The 22,199-nt window shown below is 42.2% G+C and overlaps 1 long non-coding RNA gene across 1 annotated transcript; it reads left to right on the top strand.

Annotated features, from left to right (window-relative positions):
- The first annotated feature begins 4,952 nt into the window (after window positions 1–4,952).
- Window positions 4,953–5,851, top strand: LOC136365821 (uncharacterized). Its single transcript, XR_010744421.1, has 3 exons — window positions 4,953–4,973; window positions 5,176–5,247; window positions 5,722–5,851. It is a non-coding gene; the product is annotated as an uncharacterized lncRNA (long non-coding RNA).
- Window positions 5,852–22,199: the final 16,348 nt, after the last annotated feature.

Below are 22,199 nucleotides of genomic sequence, written 5' to 3'. Positions count from 1 at the left end.
GGCAAACCAAGTGAGAGGCCAGCCCCAGCTTGGCCCCCGTTCCCTGAACTCCAGCACGGATTGTGCTGCCTGATTGGGACACTGGAATAAATCAAGACATTTTTTATCCACGTGCTCCCCTCATGAATTTGGAGCATTGTGGAGGAAACTCTTGTCCATGACAAACTGGGAGAGCTGGGCTGGCTGAGGGCTGGGCATGGAAATAAATGTATTTTTACCCTGCTGCTGGCTCGGGCTCAGGCTTTGCCATCTGGAGCAGCAAATATTTCATGTGAAGAGGGCTCTTGACCGGGCTTGGATCATCGAGGATTAGACTGGAAAGGTTTGGCAGTAAAATCTCCACGAGGCCTTTCCCAGGAATGACTTCAGCGGGGATGGGGATCCAGCACTCCTGGGACTCCCAATCTGCCAGGGAGAGGGGAAAGTGCTGATAATTCCAGCTGAATTGGGGGTTTTTACATCGTTTTTTCAATCACAGAAATGCGATTGAAAGAACAGCCCCTTTGTGTTCCTGATGATATCGGTGGCACCCAGCTCGGGCTGGAATAAAAGAGCTGGAATAAAATAGGTTTACCCCTCTCAGCATTCCCTGCTGCCAGGAATTCCATTGTCTCCAGCAGGAGCTTTGCCTGCCTCGAACAAAAAGGGAATTCTGAATAAGGCCAGAAATAACCCAGCACAATGCCAGGCTCTCCATCATTCCCCTCTCCATCATTCCCCTCTCCAGTGGGGCACAACCTGCTTATTCCTTGGGAATTCCTGCAGATATCCCACCTGGATCCCAATTTCCCAACCACCATCACCTGCAGCTCCAGGGAAACACCCAAGGGAGATTATTGTTGTTATTTGGGGTATTTCAATAATATAATAATATTATTGAACGTGTCCAAGGCCAGGTTGGAAAGGCTTGGAGCAACCTGGGATAGTGGAAGGTTTCTGCTCATGGAAGTGGAATTTTTTAAGGCCCTTTCCAACCCAAAGTATTCCATGGTTCCACAGCATAGTGACAAATCCCAATGAGCATAAGGTTGGTGAGGAGAAGAGGATAAAAAGCTGGAGAGGGAAATGATGGCAGCTCCTGGGTTTGCCTTTCCCTGTGCCAGCAGCTGCAGCGTGTACAAATTCCAAGGGAATTAAAAAAAAAAAAAAGGAAATTTATAAAAATAAGATCATAATCTGGAAACATCTCAGAACTGAGAATAATCCATACAAATGCTGCATTTAATCAAGCAGCCAGAGCTCCCTCTCCTTATGGAATCACCCCCAAAAGGAGGACGTGTCCTCCCTGCTGCTCCAGCTCTCCCAAGGAACATCAGGGGTGATTTATCATCCTTATCCACGTGTCACACTGAGCATTTGGTGTTTGTTCCCACTTCCCAGTCTGGGATGGGATTTCCTTGGAAGGTACAGAGAACAGGATTCAATTATCCTCTGGGAGTGGAGGGAACAAGAAAACCATTAAAAATAACTCTCTGATTCCCCGGGTTTGTCTTTCTTTTCTTTAACTCATCACTAAGACTTTAAAAAATTCCATATTCTATAAAAAAGTCATTCCACGAGTCTCTTTATTTGATTTTTCGAGTCGTCCTCTTTCAAATACCTTTTTTATTAAAGCCAAAGTTGGGGTTTCAATTCAAGGGCCCATTTAAAATGGGACTTTTTTTCCTTTTTAAATAGAAGGGAAGGGGAAAGGGAAAGGGAGAGGGAAAGGGAAAGGGAAAGGAAGGGAAAGGAAAGGGAAAGGGAAAGGGAAAGGGAAAGGGAAAGGGAAAGGGAAAGGAGAAGGGAAAGGGAAAGGGAAAGAACTGAGACAGAAAGAGAAAGAGAAAGAGAGAAAGAGAAGAGAAAAGAGAAGAGAAAGAGAAAGAAAAGAGAAAGAAGAAAGGACAGAGAAAGAGAAAGAGAAAGAGAAAGAGAAAGAGAAAAGAAAGGAATTTTTCTTCCCCCTTTTCCCCAATTCCCTTTATTTTATCACTCCAGAATTAAAGTTAAGGTCTTACACTGAATATCAAGGTAGGTTTTATGTGGAATTAATGGGATTTATGGTCATTTTTCTGCCTCCAGGGGAAAAAAAAATCCCAATTCTTTCCCTATTTTTACTTCTCATTCATTTTAATTTTGCCATGCTGGAATTAAAATATGGGTGCTGAGATCTGCAACAATTTTGGGAATGAATTAATAGGCCTGGGATTTGAATTTTTGTGGGGGTACTGATGATCAAATACAATTTAAAATATATATAATGTATTATATAATAAGATAGATATAAATGTATAGATTATATTGCATAATATAATAATATATTGCATGAGATATATATAAGTATACATATATAGAGTATATTGCATAATATAATTATATATAATTTCACATCAGGCTTTTACACTGACAAGAAGAGTTTTTGTAGTACGGAGTATTCCTTTTGACTTTTCTCCCCTTTTTACTTCTTTTCCCTCATTTTCTCCCTTTCTCCCCCCTTTTTCCTTTTTTCTTTCCCTTTGTTCCTACTTTTACTTTTTCCCCTTTTTTCCCCTTATTTTCCCTTTTACCCCCTTTTTTCTGACTTTTCCCCCTTTTTTCCTTTTTTCCTTTTTTGCTTTTTTCCTTTTTTCCTTTTTTCCTTTTTATTATCTTCTTTCCACTTTTTCCCCCTTTCTTTTCCCCTTATTTCCCTTTTCACTCTTTTAACTTCTTTCCCCCTTTCTCCCTCTATTTTTCCCCTCTTTTTTCCCTTTCCTTCCCTTTTTTTCCCCCTTTTTTTTATCACTCTAACACCCAGCTCTTAAACCAAACCCTACAAACCCTCAGCTGGGCTCACTCCCAGCAGCTTTTTCCCCATCCTCGCTCAACATTTTGAGAAAATAAAATAATAAAATCAAATAATAAGAATAATAACTCTCTTCACTCTTGTTGGGAAGTTACAGCCCAATCAAATTTCCAGCACAATCCCATCACTGAGGAGCAACAATTGCGATTTTGGAACTGGAAATTCCATTTTTTTTTCCATTTCCCATCATTTCCTCTCTTTTTATTGTGACTGTGGCATAACCTAATGCTGATGTGAAAGCACCACCACTCATTTCTCCTCTTTTGTTGGCAGTTAAATTTTTGTTTGAGGTTGAATTATTACTTTATTATTCAAATCCTGCCCCTTCAAGTGGGTAAAGAGGAATATTTGCCCTATTTTTTTTTTCTTTTTTGTCCTACATTTTGCAGGAAATTTGGAGGTTTTCCACATTAAGTTCCCAGAGTTTTGCCTTGTTTATTTTCGAGTAGAAAGATTTAAAATTTACCTTTAAAAAAAAAATAAAAATTCTGGAGCTGCATTTCACCTTCCAAGGAGTTTTAGTTCACAAGTTCTGTAACTTTATATTAAATCCTTCAACTCAGACAAGACTGGACCTTGTTTTCAGATGGTCTTCCTGCTTTTTTCAAAAAAATAACTATAAATAAAAATACTGCTGTTGGGTCCTTGGGATCCAAGTGCCATCTTGTGTTCACGCTCTGCATTTCAGGAATTTTTCCTTTCACAAATTCCTCAAAAACCACTACTCCTGCTCACCACCAAAAACGCTTGGAGAGGGGTTTGTATCCTTCAACTCCGAATTATTTGGAAATTGAAACACCAGCAAAGCCATTTCTAAATAATAAATAAAGCTGGAGGTTTATAAATATGAGCCGTTTTGCACAAGGAATTTTTGGGGTTTGCTGTAAAATAAATTTCCGACAGTGGGATGCAGGTGTGGATGTGCCATCACCCTCCTCAGAGCACTACTTGGAAAATAATTTCCAAAAAAAAATAACAAACTGCTGAGAGCCAGCCCAGCTGAGGGTTTGAAGTGTTTGGTTTAAGAGCTGGGTGTTAAAGTGACAAAAAGGGGGGAAAAGGAGGAGAAAGGGGGAAAAAAGGGAGGGGAAAGGTGGGGGAAGGAGAAAGAAGGAAAAAAGGAGAAAAGGGGAAAAAAGGGGGGAAAGAAAGGGAAAATGGGGAAAGAAGGGGGGAAAATATGGAAAAAAGATAATGAAAAGGGAGAAAAGGAAAAAAAGGGGGAAGAAAGGGGAAAAGGGGGAAGGGGAAAAGGGGGGAAAGAAAGGAGAAAAGGGGGAAAAGAAAGGGGGAAAGGGGAAAACAAAGCTAGACAAGATGGAAAGAAGATAAAAAGAGAGAAAAGGGGAAAAGGAGGGGGGGAGGGAAAAATAATGGGAAAAAAGGGGGAAAGGAAAAGGAGGGGAAAGAAGGAAAAATACAATAAAAAGGAGAAAAAAGGTGGGGGAGGAAAAAGAAGTGGGAGGGGGCGGAAATGAAGGGAAAAAAAAATTTGGAAAGGGGAAAACAAGGCTTGGAGCAGCACTTTGGGTTCATTTGCAGCCAAACCCATCCCATCCCTCCACGTGCAGATTTGCTCCGTTCCTTTTTTTTCCCGTTAAATCCTGCCAACAAAAAGCTGCTCCAGGTTTTTTTGACAGTGACAGACTGACAGGTGCTGCCAGCGAGGGGCAGGTGACAGCAGGATGGGTTTGGATTCCCATGGAATTCCACCAGAGCCAGGCAAAGCAGCAGCACGTGCAGCTCCAGGAGGCCTTTGGCAAGGCAGCCTTGAAAATGTCAAAACTTTGGGCTGTTTGATCAGGAGATGAAGAGTGTTGCTTAAAGGGTTGGGTTTATTTCATGTCACAGAGATGGATATTCTCCGTGCTTGGGGAGTGGGTGGTACCAAACCTGCACCTTGTGGCTGGTGGGAGATTTGGGGTTTGTTGGGAGGTTTGGGGTTTATTAGGAGATTTGGGGTTTGTTGTTTTTTGTGGTTTATTGAGAGTTTGTGGTTTGGTTTATTGAGAGTTTATGATTTACTGTGAGGTTTGGGGTTTATCGTGAGGTTTGGAGTTTATTGTGGGGTTTGTGGTTTGTTATTTTTGTGGTTTATTGTGAGTTTGTGGTTTATGGTGAGTTTGTGGTTTATTGAGAGTTTCTGGTTTATTGTGAGTTTGGTGGTTTCTTGTGAGTTTGGGGGTTATTGTGAGTTTCTGGTTTATTGTGAGGTTCGTGGTTTCTTGTGAGTTTATGGGTTATTGAGAGTTCATGGTTTATTGAGAGTTTATGATTTATTGTGAGGTTTGGGGTTTATCGTGAGATTTGGGGTTTATTGTGGGGTTGGTGGTTTGTTGTTTTTGTAGTTTATTGTGAGTTTGGGGTTTGGTTTATTGTGAGGTTGGTGGTTTCTTGTGAGATTTGGGGGCTAATGTGAGGTTTGGAGTTTATTGTGAGTTTCTGGTTTATCATGACGTTTGTGGTTTATTGTGAGTTTGTGGTTTATTGAGAGTTCGTGATTTATTGTGAGGTTTGGGGTTTATCGTGAGGTTTGGAGTTTATTGTGGGTTTGTGGTTTGTTGTGAGTTTGGGATTTATTGTGAGTTTGTGGTTTGTTGTTTTTTGTGGTTTATTGAGAGTTTGTGGTTTGGTTTATTGAGAGTTTGTGATTTATTGTGAGGTTTGGGGTTTATCATGAGGTTTGGAGTTTATTGTGGGGCTTGTGGTTTGTTGTGAGTTTGTGATTTGGTTTATTGTGAGATTGGTGGTTTCTTATGAGGTTTGGGGGTTATTGTAAGGTCTGTGGTTTATTGTGAATTTCTGGTTTATCATGAGGTTTGTGGTTTGTTGTTTTCGTGGTTTATTGTGAGTTTGTGGTTTGGTTTATTGTGAGGTTGGTGGTTTCTTGTGAGGTCTGTGGTTTATTGTGATTTGTGGTTTATATGAAGTTTGGAGTTTATTGTAAGTTTGTGGTTTATCGTGAGATTTGGAGTTTATTGTGGGTTTTGTGGTTTATTGTGAGTTCATGGTTTGTTATGATTTTCTGGTTTATTGTGAGTTTGTCGCTTGTAGTGAGGTTTCTGGCTTATTGAGAGGTTTCTGGTTTATTGAGAGCTTGTGGTTCACTGTGCTCAGCAATCTAAACCCTACACCCTGCAGCAGGTTAAAATGTGGTAAAAAAAAATCATTTACCCACTTCAGCACAAAGCTGTGGCTCACCATCCACTGCGTGTACTTCATTTACGTGTTTGCTCACAGGCAGAAAATGCTGATTAAAAGGTAATAACTCCTTCCACGAGCTCAGAGAAACACTGTGGGGCTGGATTGGATGGGATCTCAAAGCCCATCCCACCCAGCCATGGGCAAGGACACCTCCCACTGTCCCAGATGCTCCCAGCCCTGTCCAACCCAGCCTTGGGTGCTTCCATGGATCCAGGGGCAGCCAGAACTTCTCCGGGAATTCCATCCCAGCCCCTCCACACCCTCACAGAGAGGAATTCCTTCCTTTTTCTCTTCCAGCCCTTTCCTCTGCAGGTTTGAATCCTTGTCCTTTCACTCGCCCAAAGTCCCTCTGTGTCAGCCGAGCTGTAAAATACCAAGGCTGGGATTCTCCCTGGATGAACCTCCATTGGGATTCGCTGCTCCTGAGCTTGGAGGAGCTAATCCTTGAACATTTCCTCCCTGCAGGGCTCCATCCCAGGGCGCTGAACCAAGCAGATCATTTATCAGCCCAGTTATTATCAAAAAAGGCAATAAACAACACCTCTTGCACTGCAAATGAAAGGGGGAGAGCAGCAGATAACAAAATCTCCTGCTTGAAAACGAGAGAAAAGGGAATTACAGTTGTTCCTGCACAGTCCTAATCCTCTCAGGGCTAATGAAGCCCCAGTCATTCCATGTAAAATAAATAAAAATAAGTATTTTGGCCTGCAGGAGCAGCCCAAAAGTGCCAATGGCCAGCAGAGATTCCCATGCCTGGAGCTCAGGAAACAGGCAGAGGTTCAGGATATGGTGGTACAAACATTTAGCACCACATTTACCCATTATCATTTGCTTTTTGTGCCTTTTTTTTTTTTTTTTTTTCCCCCACAAAATTCACATTTAAACTCCATCAGCCGCTTCTCCCTGAGGGGTGACCAGGAATCAGCAGCCCTGTGGAGGGAACCTGTTCCCTGGGAAATCAGCATATCCTCTCTGAGGGGAAAAAAGGGATGAAAAGAAGAAAATCTGACAAGAGATGGCAAAAAACATCCTGATTATTCCTCCTACATCGTGGGCCTTGTTCACTCTCTCCTGGATGAAAAGTCAAACTCGACCTTGCTCCTGCAACTCAGACTTGCCTGGGGTCTGCTCTACATCACACTGCCAAAAAATTCATAAAAAGTCTCTCAAAACCTCAAGCAAAACAGGGGAAATTGAGAATTTTGTGCCAGATCTCTGCCATTTTCATTTTCCCACGCTCTTCCATCCACCTGGTGGGAATCTTTAGTTTGCAGTGGTGGAAATGTGGGTCTGGAGAAGGTGTGGGAGGTGTTTCCCAAGGGTTCTGCTCCAAACCAGCCCTGTCCTCCATCACCCTCCAGAATTTATCCCTCTGGACGTGTCATCCTTGTTATATTTTTTGTCAAAAACACAGAAATTTTGGTTACATCCCATTTTCCAAAGCAGCTTCCAACGGGTTCCATCAGCCAGTCAGTGTCTGAGTTTAAAAGCGAATTTCTGTAGCCAAAGCAGGACACAAAAACATCCCCATGCTGAGCTGCAGGCAGGAAAAACACAGCCCAAGGAGCTCCAATAAAGAGCTGCTCTCCAAAACCTTTATTTTTATATTTAACTGGGGCTTCGTAATGTCATTAAAAATTTAGGTCGAGCACACGACGTCCAAAGGTTCTCAAGGAACACGAGGACAGAATTATCTGCCAGGAATTGATGTCCACTGTTGGGTAGCAGCAGGTAGCAGTTAATTGAAAAGTGCCTTATCTCTAATTATTCTGCTCCATCCTCCTTTGCAGCCCCATTAGAGTGAATACACAAGAAACAGCCTTAAGTACTCTCGAGCCTGATGTAAAAAAAGAATATTTGGGAATGGTGATACTCTTCTTTTAATCCATGTTTTCCAGAGGCTGCTCTGCAAAGCTCTTTTTTTTTTAAGCTGTGATTTTTCTGAGCCAGGCCTGCACATTCCATGATGTTGCTCCCACAAATATAAAATTTAATTTGGCTTTAGCTTGGTCGTTTTGGGTTTGGTTGTTTTTTTTTTTTTTTTTTTTTTTTTTTTTTTTTTTTTTTTTTTTTTTTTTGCCTCTGCTTTTTCTGAGTTAGAGCGTTTCTATTTTCCCTGGAAAATAAAAATGGGTTTATGGCTGGAGGTGTTGCAGCTTGCTCCGAGTAACTCTGAGATGCTCCACAGCCTCTGAAAGTGCAAAACCATTCTCAGCCTTTCAGCTCCTCTGGAGATTTCCGAGGCCATTCTGATGCAGGAACAGCAGCAGATGGCCCTTGGCTTCAGGAATGATTCTAACCCAGAGCTTCCCATTTCATTACTGCAAAGTTCAGGCCTAAGAAATTGCTTTTTCCTTCGTTGGGAAGAGCTGTACCTTCTCCTTGACCACTCTCACCCCAAAAAAACCCAATATTTCACTTTGTTCCACCCGCTCCTTCCTTCCCCCAGTTCTGTTTCCAGATGGAATGCCCACCAAAACTGCAGCATTTTAATGTTCCTGTGGCTTTTCCCTGCTGGGGACAGCTGGTGGCAGCTCCCCATGGCCTCGTTTGTCACACAGACACCACGATGGAATTCCAGGCTGCTTTGGAATTCCATTTAGGGATCACCCAGTGCCACCCCCAGCTTTGGGGACACCTTCCACTACCCCACATTGCTCCAAGTCCTGTCCAGCCTGGCCTTGGACACTTCCAGGGATGCAGGGGCAGCCACAAGAGGTGTGAGAGGATGTGGGACATCACTGAGGACAATTCCCAAGGAGCAGCACGCAGAAAACTCTTCAGATAAAACTCCTGACAATTCCTGGCTGCTGCACAGCCTCTTCTGGAGAAGGGGAAAGAATCATCCAAAATCACCTTTTAAAGCCAAAGGTCAGCTCTAAACCACCCCTGAAAGGCAGCTCTGCTTTTCCACACCAAATTTATGGGAATACTGTTCCTCATCCCACGAGCTGGAGAGAATAAAAAACCTGCTTTAATTAGACAGAGCACATCCCTGCTCCCTTCCAGCAGCCCTGGGATCTGCTCTCCAGGCAGGGTTTTCCCAGGAATTCCCCTGGAGCCTCCTGTGCTCCTCTGCCCTGTGCCAGCTTTGATGCTACAGCAGAAACATCTGCAAAGGCAGAGAGAACTCCCCTCCCCTGACCTCTCCTCTTTAATTGGGAGAATCCCAATTAAATGTGGCTTTTCTTCAGGAGATCAGGTTGAGTGTAACCTTTCCTGGCTGGAGCTCAGCAAAAATTATTTCTTCTCCGACTCCAAAACGAGGGCAAAAATCTCCCAAAAAAACCTTTGGGGCTTGCAGAGTGAGGACAAGAGCTGAAAATAAATATTTGCATCCCAAATTCTTTTCTTTGGCAGCCACGTGGTCTGGGGGCTTCTCCCATCCCTGGGAATTCCACCTGGCAGCAGAAATAAATAGATTTTCCCAGTCTATCCACTAAGTGCTCATCAGGATCTCTCTTGATTCATGTCCTGATACGAATTCAGAGCTGAGGGTAAAACAGCCCCAGCAGTTTAAAGTGAGATGATCCTGAAATTAAACCCCACTTTAATCCAGGGATCATTGTCCCAGCTCTGCCCTAACAAAACTTTGTGGCAGTGACAGAGAGGGAAAACTTGGAGGCTGGAAAACAAGATCATGGAATGATGCTGAGTTAGCAAGAGCATAAAGCAAGGCACAATAACTGATTTTCCAATTGCGTTTAATTTGGGGATTTAAGACTTAAATAAAGAGAAAATCATGGAAACTTCTCGGAGCCAGAAGCCATTAGCAGACTCTTACTCTATCTTAGTTTAAAGGGATTCTGTCAAGTGCATTTTGAGCCTTTTAAATTTTTTTTTCCATGTAATTAATGTCCCTGCAACATTAGTTCCAGTGTCTTTGAAGCTGGAAAATGGTGTTTGCTTCCTTCTTCTTCCCTGATATTGCACCTCCCCTCACAACTCCTGTGGAGCCTCATTCCAGCTCTAGTTTGATTGATTTATTATCCCAAATGATATTCCTGATTCCTGCTTTCCCACAGAGCTGTGGGATGTTTTACATCCTCTCCCGGGGTTTGGGACACTGACAAACTCATCTGGTGCCATTTAGAAATTACACCAGATTTACAGAAATTTAGAAATTTAGAAATTTAGAAAACACTTTGGTGTTTCCTTTGGGCCAAATCTCTTTTAAAACTCTTGGGAAAAGTATTAATACTGACAAATGTTATGAAGTAAAAAATTATGGGTTGATTGGTCCCCATTTTCCTTCCATTAAGCTGACCACGACTGCAGTTGGTGGGATACAGAAAATTAAGGAGCAGCTTCAGGTGCCTGAGTTCCATAAAATCCCAGGCAAAATTCCTTCATCTGGGAAAATTCTGATTTATTAAATGCAGGAAAAAAATCTGCAGACATTCCAACTGATGGACTCAGATGTGTCCAAGCAGCAAACCCAGGTACTTTTCCAGAGTTAAGGACCAAGCTTTGGAAGTTAAACCTGGATATAAAAAAGTTTTGCAGTAATTAGCATTCCAAATGTTCTGTGGCAGTTCTGCCTGGAACATTGTGTTATCACTCTCCTGCTTTTAACATGGCTTTGGGGAGAAATAAACACCTCCAAAATGTGGAGACTGAGCTTAAATTCCTTATTTTTGCCATGGGTTTGGAGGTCTCTTCAGCAGAGGATTTTTGCTACCTCCGTGAGAGAAGTGCAAAATTGTATTAACAGAAGTTTTCCTTCCCTGAGCATCTTCCCATCGGGGATATTTCAGTTCTAGTTCCACTCTGGGGTCAGTGCAGATTCCAGCTGCCAGGAAACACAGGAATAACCAGTGTTTACATCACCTAATTTAATTATTCAGACAGCAAAACAACCTGGAAAAGCCACGGAAAGCAGAAAATCCTGTAGAAATGGGTGTGCTGCTCCCACAGAGCTGGGCCCACTTAGATCACCCAAACATCAAGAGTGATCCAGGAAAATTATAATCCTGTTTGCACTTCTGATGCTTTTATAGTACTTAAAGAATGAAAAAAAAAAAAATGCTGTGCCCTAAGTTAGCACAGTTTATCTGCCACAGATTTCATAGAATTTATTGTATAACATCAATTCACATGGAAATGTCTCTCCAGCAAAACTCCTTCGAATAATTTCAAACCCCTTGATTTTTCTGGTAATGGTTTCTTAACCACAGCACTTCTTTATTTTAAAGTCCTCTGAATTCGGGCTTGTTAAATGAGAAACACTTTCAATATTTTTGAAGATCTTGTAGAAACAGCCCCACTGCAGCCACTTTTTCAATCCATGCAGCAACCACTGGGCTCCAGATGGGCTCTGACCTAAATCCTTCAGTGGTCAAACTCCCAGGGCTGCTCCTGAGTCCTTCTCAAAGTCACTGTGTAAACACTGGGGCTTTAAAGAGCATTTTAAGGGACATTTTCCACAGGGTCAAAGTGGCCTGAGCCTTTGCCTTGAGCCAGAACTTGGCATGTGAGATCTCTTCAGCAGAGAATATTTTTATTTTTTTTTTCCCCAGCAAAATTCCAACTCCCTCCTTTCCCCTGGTGCCCAGAATTGATGTTGGCAGTTTTGTGCTCTGAGTAAGAAGCAGAGTTTATCAGTTTAAGTGACTTCAAAAAAGCTGGGATGAGCGTCTTTGATAACACACAAAAACCACGAGGCTGCTCAGCACTGACAGGCTCAAATTTGCAGCCACTCAGAGAAAATTCTCTGCTCTTCCTAGTTCATATTTTATTCCTCCCCGAGCCTGCAGCCTCCTAAACCTTCCCTTAAATTCACATTTTACCCAAGAGCAACAACTCCCACAGCACGTTCCAGGTCCCTGCAGGGATTTGAAAGGAATAAAACCTCCAAACAGCCAACCCTGAGCTGATCCTGGTGTCAAAGCCAAGCAAGGAGCAGCTCCACAGATCAAAATCCCAAAAGGATAAAAAAAAAAAAAATCAGAGATTTGGCAAAGAGAAGGCACCGAGTTCCACCTGTATCTGAGGGAAAGATCTGCTCCCAAGCCTTTCAATTACCTTTAATGATAATCTCAATGCAAATTCGCTGCTGCTGAGCTGTTCTCCACCAGGCAGCAGAGACTCGTTTGTTTAAAACACAATCTGCAGTTTCTTTCTGAGAGTTTCAGAAAGTTCCTAAAGTTGTCGGGCTGGTAAATCTTGGAACAGAAATAAAAAAAATTCAGTACAATTCAGCAGCATCAGCCCCTGTGAGCTGCTGAGAGCCTGGCAACTCCAGGGCATCTCAAGCCTGAGCGTGCATCACAAGAAGCAACTGGAAAAGTTGGAAGAAAATAAACAATTTTTTAAAAAACAGCTGTTTTGTCTTTTTTTTTTTGCTTTTTTTACTTTTTTTTCCTTTTTTTTCAGTCTTGGGTAAACACAGAAGGTGCCAAACTGCAGCAGATTGCAAATACCCAAAGCTTGGCTTTTTCTGCACCATTGCCACCCAAGCTGATCACAGGAAAGAATTAATAATTAAGGGTAATTATCTGAGTGGACACTTTTTAATATGCTGAACTCAGGCTCGTGTTGTTTATGGGAAGGGGAGGAAAGAGGCAAAGAAACTCTGGAAATTCTGACCTTATCATCTGGAATTATTTTGACTGGATATTGCTTCTTACTTCTCCACATCCCCTTTCCCTCAAATGCCAGAGGTCAGAGGAAGGGGAAAAACCCTTCCTAAATCAAGAATCAAAATGTGCTGGAATTTCACTGCCCTGGTTCTTTCCTTCCTCCACCTAGAAGGAGTTTTGCTAAGGAAAAGCTCAACAAAGGAATGACAAAGCTGTTAAAAATAAAATTTATTGATTTCTGATCTTTGTACCAGAAAGATTCCCTCTGTTTCCAACTTTGCTGTTAAAAAATATGGGCTGGGAGATGTGGATTGGAAGCTGACAGCTGGAACAGAGAAATACCTCAGGATGAGGCAGGGAGGATCAAGGAGGGTTTAGTGGAGGGTTTCTCACAAACTCCCAGTATCATGGAATCATGGAATTATTGAGGTTGGAACAACCCTCTGAGATCCTCAAATCCAACCATGAATCAGCTCTGCCAAGGACACCTCTGACCTGTGTCCCCAAATGCCACATCCACAGGGCCTTTAAATCCTTCCAGGGATGGGAATTCCACTCCTGCCAGGGCTGGACAAGCCTTTCCACTAAACTTTTTCCTTATTTTCCAACTTGAGGCTGTCCCCTCCTGTCAGGGAGTTGTGCAGAGCCACAAGGTCCCCCCTGATCCCCCTTTTCTCCAGGCTGAGCCCTTTTCCCAGCTCCCTCAGCCTCTCCTGGGGCTCCAGACCCTTCCCCAGCTCCCTCAGCTGCTCCAGCCCTTTTCCAACCCCATTCCCTTCCCTGGACACCCTCAGTGTCCTTGTGAGGAACCCAAAACTGCCCCAGGGCTGGAGAAGCCTCAGCGGCACCAGCACATCCACTGATTCCTGACACAGATCCCTGATTCCTCACACAGATCCCTGATTCTTCACACAGATCCCTGATCCCTGACACCACTTTTCACACCAGGTTTTTCAGATCTGCTGTAACTTGGTGGCTCTCACTGACCACAATCCCACCCTTCCCCTGGGTCTGAATTCCCAAAATAGAATGAATTACCCTAACCCTGAATTCCCACCCGGTTTTAGCAGCCCCCATGACTTTGCCTCTGAATTTCAGCCTCCCTTTCCTCATCCTGAACCCCAAAACCCCACAAAAACACCCGGGTGCAGTTCCCGGCACACAAAATCCTTTTTCCCTTCTCTGCCTCCTCTCACTTTCCTGGTCATTCTTCTCATCATCTCTGTGGCAAATCGATTTAAATGTGACACTTCTGTCTCTTGCCCAGCAGCCTGGATTTTGGTGTGTGTTAAAGGGTTAGCACCTATCAAAATAAAGTCAGTTATTATTTCAAAGGTAGCCTTAAGCATATATAATAAAAAATACATAATAAAACATACATAATAAAATATATATCCATAAATATCTTTTATATATAATATATATAACATATAATATATAAAATGTAAAATATAACATATAACATGTTATATATTATGTATTATATATGATATATAATACATGATATGTGATAAATTATATATGATATATGACATGTGATGATATATATTTATCTTATATATGATATAGAGATATAATATATTTATACAATGTGTTTATTAGTATATAATATGTTTGGAAATATGTCATTCATATAATATTGTGTATTATATTATAATTATATATGTTTTATATAATGTTAATAGATAACTATATGTTATAATACATATTGTATAATATTATATATATATATAAAAATAAAACATATTTCATAAAACCCATTATATTCCCATCCTAAGTCACAAAAACTGGCTCAAATTTCATTCACTTACATCTGTCCTTTATACTCTCTGTTAAATAACAAATCCTTTAGATAAAGGGGAGGAAAAAAGCAACAAGAACTGAAGGAAAAACCACTTCTGCTGCTGTCACCATCCTTTTTCCTTCCTGCACGGAGAATTTCCAATACCCAAGCAATAATTCCAGCCCAAACTGGACCAGTGGGGTCACCAATCCTCTTGAAGAGGCACCTTTCCCCAGCAGGTTTTTATCCCCGTGTCTCTGCCTGAAGCGTTGGATAAATGATGTGCTAAAAGCAGATGGTAAAACCCTTCCCAGTCATGGATGGAAAAATTGGACTTGCTCGGAGCAATCCCAGGGGCCTTTTCCTCAGAGTGTTCCTGCACAAGGAGAAACAATTCCTTCTGCTTTTGGTGTCCTGCTGAGGGAAGGCAGCGCTGGGATGAAATGAGGGTGAGATGAGGGTTTCACACCTTCAGGGCTGAAGAGTTTGGGGCTCCCAGAGACCTGGGCAGGACTTTTCTGGCCACAGTCACAGCCTGGGCTGGAGTTTTGCTCCAAGGGATGTCTCCTGGTGTCACCTGGCTGCTGGGGATGAAACCTTTGAGCCAGGCTGTCGAGCACTGTTGTGTCTTTCTTTATCTTCTTTTGGTCAGAGTCAGGATTAAATGCTGGAGATGGTATTTCTTATTTGGACTCAGATGTTTATTAATTCTTATCTACGTGACAGTCTCACAAACTCTGAGTTCTGCAGCACTTCTGGCTAACAAACTAAAAATGGAGCTGCATCTCTCTCTACAAGGCCTTTAAAGGATAAACTGTCCAATTAAGAAATGACACCTCAATTATTTTGACTTTTAACCCAATAACCAACCACCCCTGGCCCTCAATGAGGACTTTTCTATCCAATTACAAAACCCCACCCAGAGCCGTGGAGAAGGTGAAAAAGAAGGACTCAGCCTCTGCCCTAAATCCTCCATCTTGCTCTATATCTGTATTACTCTATTCTAAACCCTTAAACTCTGAGTTTCCCACCCCGTGATATCCCACACTTCTATCCAAACCCCACACCCACAATCCCAGGGCTGTCACTCAATTTTGGGAGCCTTTTCCATGGCCTCAGGTCAGTGCAGTGTTTGCTCCGGGGTCAGTGCCTGTGAGCACAGAAAGGCTGAAATCCTCAGTGCCCAGGGCTCCAGCAGGGCACGGTCCTTCCCTTCCCAATTCATTCCCCACCCTTCAGCAATAAATTGGTTTTACTGGAGCTGAGTTATGAACCCTCAGGCCCCACTGACTGAGTTTAGCCCCACATCTGCCCAACCCACTCGTGGATTTGCCTGTGAATTTTCCAACCTAAGCAGGAACAATCTTGTGTTGTCCTCAACACAGGCGGGTTGGAGGAAAGACCAAAAACACACGGCAGAGAAAAGAACTTGCTCAGCTTCCTGAGAATGAGAAAAATGAGGTTTGCATCCCAAAAAAACTGCTTTAGCTTCTGTCAGACTTGCCATGATCTCGACTGCCTGGAAAACAAATCCTTTCTGAGCTCGTAGCCCTCGGTTACCATCTCAGAGATTTAATTAAAGAGGAAAAGTTGCCTCCTACAGCCAGGAGGCACGTGGAAGTACTGGACAGTTGGAAAGAAGAGCAAAACAGCTCGAGGATATTGTTAAAAACATCTGGCTATGAAACAAATCCACAACATTTAACAAGTTGTGCAGACCAAATGCTGAATTTTAAACCAGACCCGAATCAGGAACTCATTTCTGGAGTTTAACCCGGGCAGAAGAGGTTCTTCCACAGAAGAGGCTCTTTCCACCTCGAAAACAGCATTTTCAGCATCCCTGTGTGCAAAATGTGCGTTTTCCTTAGGAAAAAGCAGCCCATCCCTCTGGATCCAAAGCCGGGATTTTGGGTTCACTCAGCTCCAGCTGCCCGGATTTATCAGGAGCAAACAGAACCACCCGGAGCCTCTCACAAAAATAAACAAAATCCGTCATTATATCCCAGAGCTTTTGTCCTTCTCGCTGCGCCAGGGGGAGAAATGGAGTTGATGATTCTCCTGGAGAATTCCAGTGCCAGGGAAGTGTCCAAACTCCACCGGGAGAACCTTCCTTGAGCCTCTCCCCTGCTCTTGAGTCCAACAAAAACCTCTTCTCCTCACAAAAATGGGAAATAAGGAGCAGAACTCCAGCTCGGATCCACTCATCACTCTTCCTGGATGCTCAAAACCACAGAAGAAAAATCTGCTTTTTGACCTTTGGTAGCAACAGCCTGATTTCAGCAGTGATTTCTGCAAAAGCCCAAAGGAAAGAGGTTTTCATGGGTTCGGGGAAGAGACCTTGAAAACTGCTCCATTCCTGAATTCACCCATTTCTTTTGAACCCCAAATGCTAATTACAAATCATCATTATTTAGATTTCTGGGTAGTTTTTTTTCTAGAAAGCACTGGAAGCCTTCCAGCTCCAGAGCAGATTCCTTAGGGAGAACTGGAAGCAAAAAAATTTCCCTTAAACAGAGCTTTTACAATTGGTTTTTTGTTTTTTGGGTTTTTTGGTGGGTTTTTTTTTGTTGTTGTTGTTTGTTTGTTTGTTCGTTGGGGTTTTTTGGTGGTTTTTTTTGTTTTTGTTTTTTTTTTGTTTTTTGTTTTTTTTTTTTTTGTGTGTGTGTGTGTGTTTTGTTTGTTTTTGGTGTTACTTTGGTTTTTTGGGGGTTTTTTTGTGAAACATCATTTTCCTAAGCATCAGCACAAAAGGTTTCCTCGCACTCATTTTACACCTTTTTTTTTTTAAATTAGAGCAGTTCTAGAGAATTCATTCCTATTTTCACCTTGGATGTCCCAAGAAGCGTCTTTTTGGCTGGAATGGATCCTGCATTTTCCAGCCTGAGAAAAAAATACCTCAAGCTCGATTATTTTTTTTTTTAATGTCATTTTAATGTCATTTTTATTCAGCGCTTGACACCGGCGCCAAACCCCAGCGCGCTGCGGAATTTTACTTTTAAAGAGGCGTTTTTATCAAGCAGCCATTCTCATCCCGGTGTAATATCTCATTTTCCCAGCAGTTGATTAAAATCCATCCTGTTTTCGCTGGGATACACCCAGAGACACTCCCCTGCTGCAGAGATACACGGAGGAGATAAGAGAAAATAAAATATCACTGGCAGCGCTCGGAACATTGGTAAAAGCAGATATTCAGCACCTACTTATCTTTTATGTATACAGATATCCGTGGTGACAAATAGCCTATTATGGTCTGTGATTGACTGAAAATTGGGAGCAGAGGCTGGAAAAGAATCCCGAATAACTCTGAGGAGCAATTCCTGCTCATATTTCACATTATGCACTCGCAGATTGCCCGCAGGGAAAGGGAAATAGGAAAGAAAATAATTTAGTTTTAGTGTGGCTCCAGCTAAAACTGGAGGTGGCAGTGGTGGGTTCTTCCAGTAATTAATCCAATTAACAGGACTTGGGTTTGGCACTGGGTGAAATTCCAGCGTCTCCAGGTGTTTCTCCAGCAGGTCCAAGAGGCCTTGACCCAACAGGGCTCATCAGAGAAGAGAGTGAGAACTGCAGCAGAAGTCATTAAATAATTAAAAAGTCATAAATACGTCAGAAGTTTTTTCTCTCTGAGCTCAAGGACACTTCTGCCCAACACCTTGGGTCAAATTCCCACAGCTGGAAGGGAAAAATCCTTCAGCTCCTTCCTGGGTTGAATGAATGGAAATTCAGTTTCCACTTGGGCAAATTCCCGTTATTTTTCAGGGAATACAGCCCTCAGTGGAGTCCCTGGGAATTTTGATGCTCAATTCTGAGGATCCAAAACGTCACAATTCAGAGCCAGCCTGCAGAGAAACTGAAATTTTGGCCCCCAAAATCCATTTTGGTGCAAATTTCAAACAGGCTGTGGTTCCACTGGCAATCCTGTGTGTGCTGGAATGTTTCACAGCAAATTCCCAGCAGCTGCTATCCCAAAGTCCTGAAATTCCCAGTTAGATCTGGCGAATTAACCGAGGATTCTGCGGCCACACAAACTATCAAACCTTTTCTAAAAGTTACTTTTGTCCTAAGCACTTTCCACCTCCCCATCCATAGACTCTAAACTCCTCAGGCAGATAAATCCAAAATTATCCAACGGAGATTTCTTTGCCCTGTTTTTTTGGGTGGTGGGGTTTGTTGTTGTTGTTGGTTTTTGGGGTTTTGGTTTGGGTTTTTTTTTTGTTTGTTTTTTTGTGGTTTTGTGGGTTTTTTGTTGGGTTTTTTGTTGTTGTTGTTGTTGTTCTTTTTTTTTTTGGTTTTGTTTTTTTTTTTTTGTGAGCATCAGCTTCCAGAGAGGAGCTGCTGCTGCTGCTCCCATCCTGCTGATCTCACCCAAATTCCCTGTTCCTGCTCCCCCAGCAGATCATCATTCTGTTCATCCTCTCCCTTCGTTCCACCCAATCCATCACTGACTCTGGAAAGTTCCTGGAATGTTCGGGATCCATCATTTACATGGGCGAGCAGTTCAGATTTAACTCCCTCAATAATAAATCTTCAGCCATCAAGTCATCAATGTCTTCAGTCCTTTCATCATTTCTGTTGCTCTTTTGGGAATGCCTTTCCTGCTTTTCCCAAATCTCTCCAGGCTGGAGTGCTCAGATGAGAATGTAGAGTTTCACCTGCATTCCCACCCACAGGAGCTCAATCCAGAAAAACAAACTCCTCCTCTTTTACCAGGGATCCAAAATCAGAATTCATTTATTTGCCATTTCTTTAGTGCAAATTTCAGCACCTCAAGTCTGAAAACCGCTGAATTTCGGCTCTGCATATGTTTAGGGATTGTTTTCTTTGCAATTAATTTCTAATTTTTTTTTTTTTGCAAGGAGTTTAGGTTTGAAAAAAAGCTGGAAACACCAAACTTTGTTGAATTGGCTGCATTTTATCTCAAAAAAAAAAAAAATTACAAAAGCAATTTAATTGCCATACAAACAACAAAAATCATTCTTTCTGATTCCTGTGGAATATTTTTGCTCAGCTCCTTGAACTTCTCGTTTCACCAAAACAAATGCTCATCTGTGAGCAGATCCAAAGCAGATTTCTCACGGACACAAACTGATTTAGGCTCATCTGAAGCTTTAAAAAACTTTTTTTTTTTTTTCTTTTTTTTTTTTTTTTTTTTTTTTTTTTTTTTTTTTTTTTTTTTTTTTTTTTTTTTTAGGGAAGGTCTAGAGCTCCCCTCTGTCTTTTTGATGCTCCTGAATCTTTCTTCTTTCCATGCCTGGAGATTTTTTTACGGGAACACTGAATTTTGAGGTGAAAAGTCACCTTTAAAATGCTCACGAGGCAGGTCAGGAGCAGCTTAGATGCTTTTCAAGCTGAATAAACACCAACAACCTCCAGAAACTCAACTTTTCCCAGCACCGAGCGAAGTTCCTGAAACAACACTTTGAACCCTCCGCTCATTTCAAGCTGTTAAAAATCCACCTCATCCCTTCCACTCAATAATTTTCTGATTTATTACAGAAAGGTGAGAGGTCCTCCCTCCCCTCACCAATTACCTGAGCCCCTGGGTGCTCTCTGATGTGTCTTTGCATGAATAACTTTGTTTTCAGACTTCCTCGTCCTCCTTCAACTTGAATTATTTGTCAAACAAGAGCAATTTTCCCCTCGCAGAAGGCGGCTAATTAGCGTGGCGGGCTGTCACTTTGTCACACCGCGGTGACAAACAATACAGGAGATTAAAGAGTTGCTAATTGGCTGCTACTTCGAGTAGCAATTTCAGCCTGTTAATGCGGCAAGAAAACATCCGAAAGTTGTTTTGATCAGTTGTTGTTGTTGTTTTACGGGGAGGGGAAAAAAAAATTGTTCAACAAAATCAGTTTTTTCAAAAGGAAGAGCGTTGTCCCGCAGGAGAAATCCCAAAGGCAGGAAGCCCTTCCAATAGGGGATTAAGGAAAATCGTTTGCTCTGTGTGTTGTAAGAACGTCATCCCTTGTTTCTCCATTCAACTCCATGCTAAGAACCCCCAAAATACACAATTTTCCACCCTGTGACACTCTACACCACTGTCTGTCACACCTTTGGGGTTTGTAATTCCTCTCTCAGTGCTGGAAGTTTTTTCCAGGGACTGGGATCAAAGGCTGTGTCCCCCTGGGCTCTGTGCCAGTCACACCCTCTGGACAGACCCCAGACCCCCCGGCCAGGATTAAACCCTCTTGTACAGATCTCAAACCCTCTTAATCAGGTCCCAAACCTCTCTGTGACCCTCCAGGGCATCAATTTCTGCTGGCAAAATGTTGCTTTTTGGCACCTTCAGCTCAAGACCAGACCACTGCTGAGGTTTTTTCTCCTCTTCAAACGCCCAAAACTTTCTCCTGAAGGGATCCAGGGAAAAAAAAAATTAAAGTTTTTGTCTTTGGGGCATCTAAATGTTCCCACTGTGATTTTTTTCCCTCTATTTTACTGGTTAAACTGAACACAACCACTGACACATCATCATCACTCAGGAAAGGAGGAGGAGAAGAATCCCACAAAAGAATCACTAAAGGAGGAGAAGAATGCCACAAAGGAATAATTTAAGGAGGAGAAGAATCCCACAAAATAATCCCACAGAACAAATTCCAGCTCCAAGCAAAGCTCCCGGTTCCTTTCCAGCTCCTTCCCCATTTGAGGCACTAATTGAAACCACTCTGCACCAACAAATGAAGGGTAATTATGTTGTTCCCTCAACCTTGTGTTCACAGATATCATTGATCTTCATTATATTAATAAGTCAAATGATTCCTTCCCTTTCTGCTGCCTGTGGAAGCAGGGAATTATCCAGGAATGGATAAATTGGGATGCTGGGCATTGAATAAATCCTTTTATTTTTCCCCTCTCCACTTTCTTGTTTACCATTAATGGTTGCACTTCATCTGCTGCTTAACACCATTAGTGCCTGAATGGGGTGATATTAATTCGGGATAATTAAAGTATCTTTAAGGCATAAACACGGGAATGGCTGCAGAATTCTGCCCAAATTCCAGAGGATTAATAATTCCTGCAGGCGGTGGGGTGAAGACTGAACCCCTTGGTCCTCACCTCCCAGGGAAGGGAGCCATGGAAATGCAATAAAAACTCATAATTCCTGGTTGAGTGAAGTATCTGGGAATTCTAGAGCATCTTTATTTCTTTTTCTATTTCTTACTAAACCCCTCTGAGTACTTGAGCTCACCTCACAACCAATCTGTTTGGAAAATCAGAGAATATTTCAGGAAGAACTCGCTGCCTGTATTTAACTCTGTGCCCTCCTGACATGGAATTCATCTTTTTTTACCCTCCTCCATTTTCCAAAAATTTTCCAGGAGACAGAGAGAGCAGAGAGCTCAAAAATATAACTGTGAAAAAGCAGAGTGTGTGTGGGGAAAAAAAAGCATTTAAACTTTGCTCCATCCTCATGCTGTTATTTTAGATGCTGCATGTGCAAGAAATTCTGGACAAAATTGGCTTTTCACTCGGGCTAGGAATTGATTTTGTTTTAAAAATGCGAATGTGTAACATCCTCCTTCTCTTAAGCAAGTTTTAAAAGTTACCTGCGATGTTTTAGAAACACAAGTTCTAACAAAGGAGGAATTAATCCGACAGGAGAGGAGTGCTGTGCGAACAAAGATCTTGCTTTTGTGCATAGTTTTATTTCTTTTGTGTTCAAATCTCATTTTTTTAGGGTGGTTGAATAATCGGGAAAAAAAGTGGACAAAAAGAACTGGTGGTTAAATAACCAGGAAAAGAGTGGGGAAAAAGAACTTACAGAGAACAAAGCTGTATTTTTAAGTGTTCTACCCATGATAATCCA

The sequence above is a fragment of the Sylvia atricapilla genome, chromosome 10, assembly GCF_009819655.1.
Source record: "Sylvia atricapilla isolate bSylAtr1 chromosome 10, bSylAtr1.pri, whole genome shotgun sequence".
Taxonomy (NCBI): Eukaryota; Metazoa; Chordata; class Aves; order Passeriformes; family Sylviidae; genus Sylvia; species Sylvia atricapilla.
This window is presented reverse-complemented; position numbering and strand designations above follow the sequence as displayed.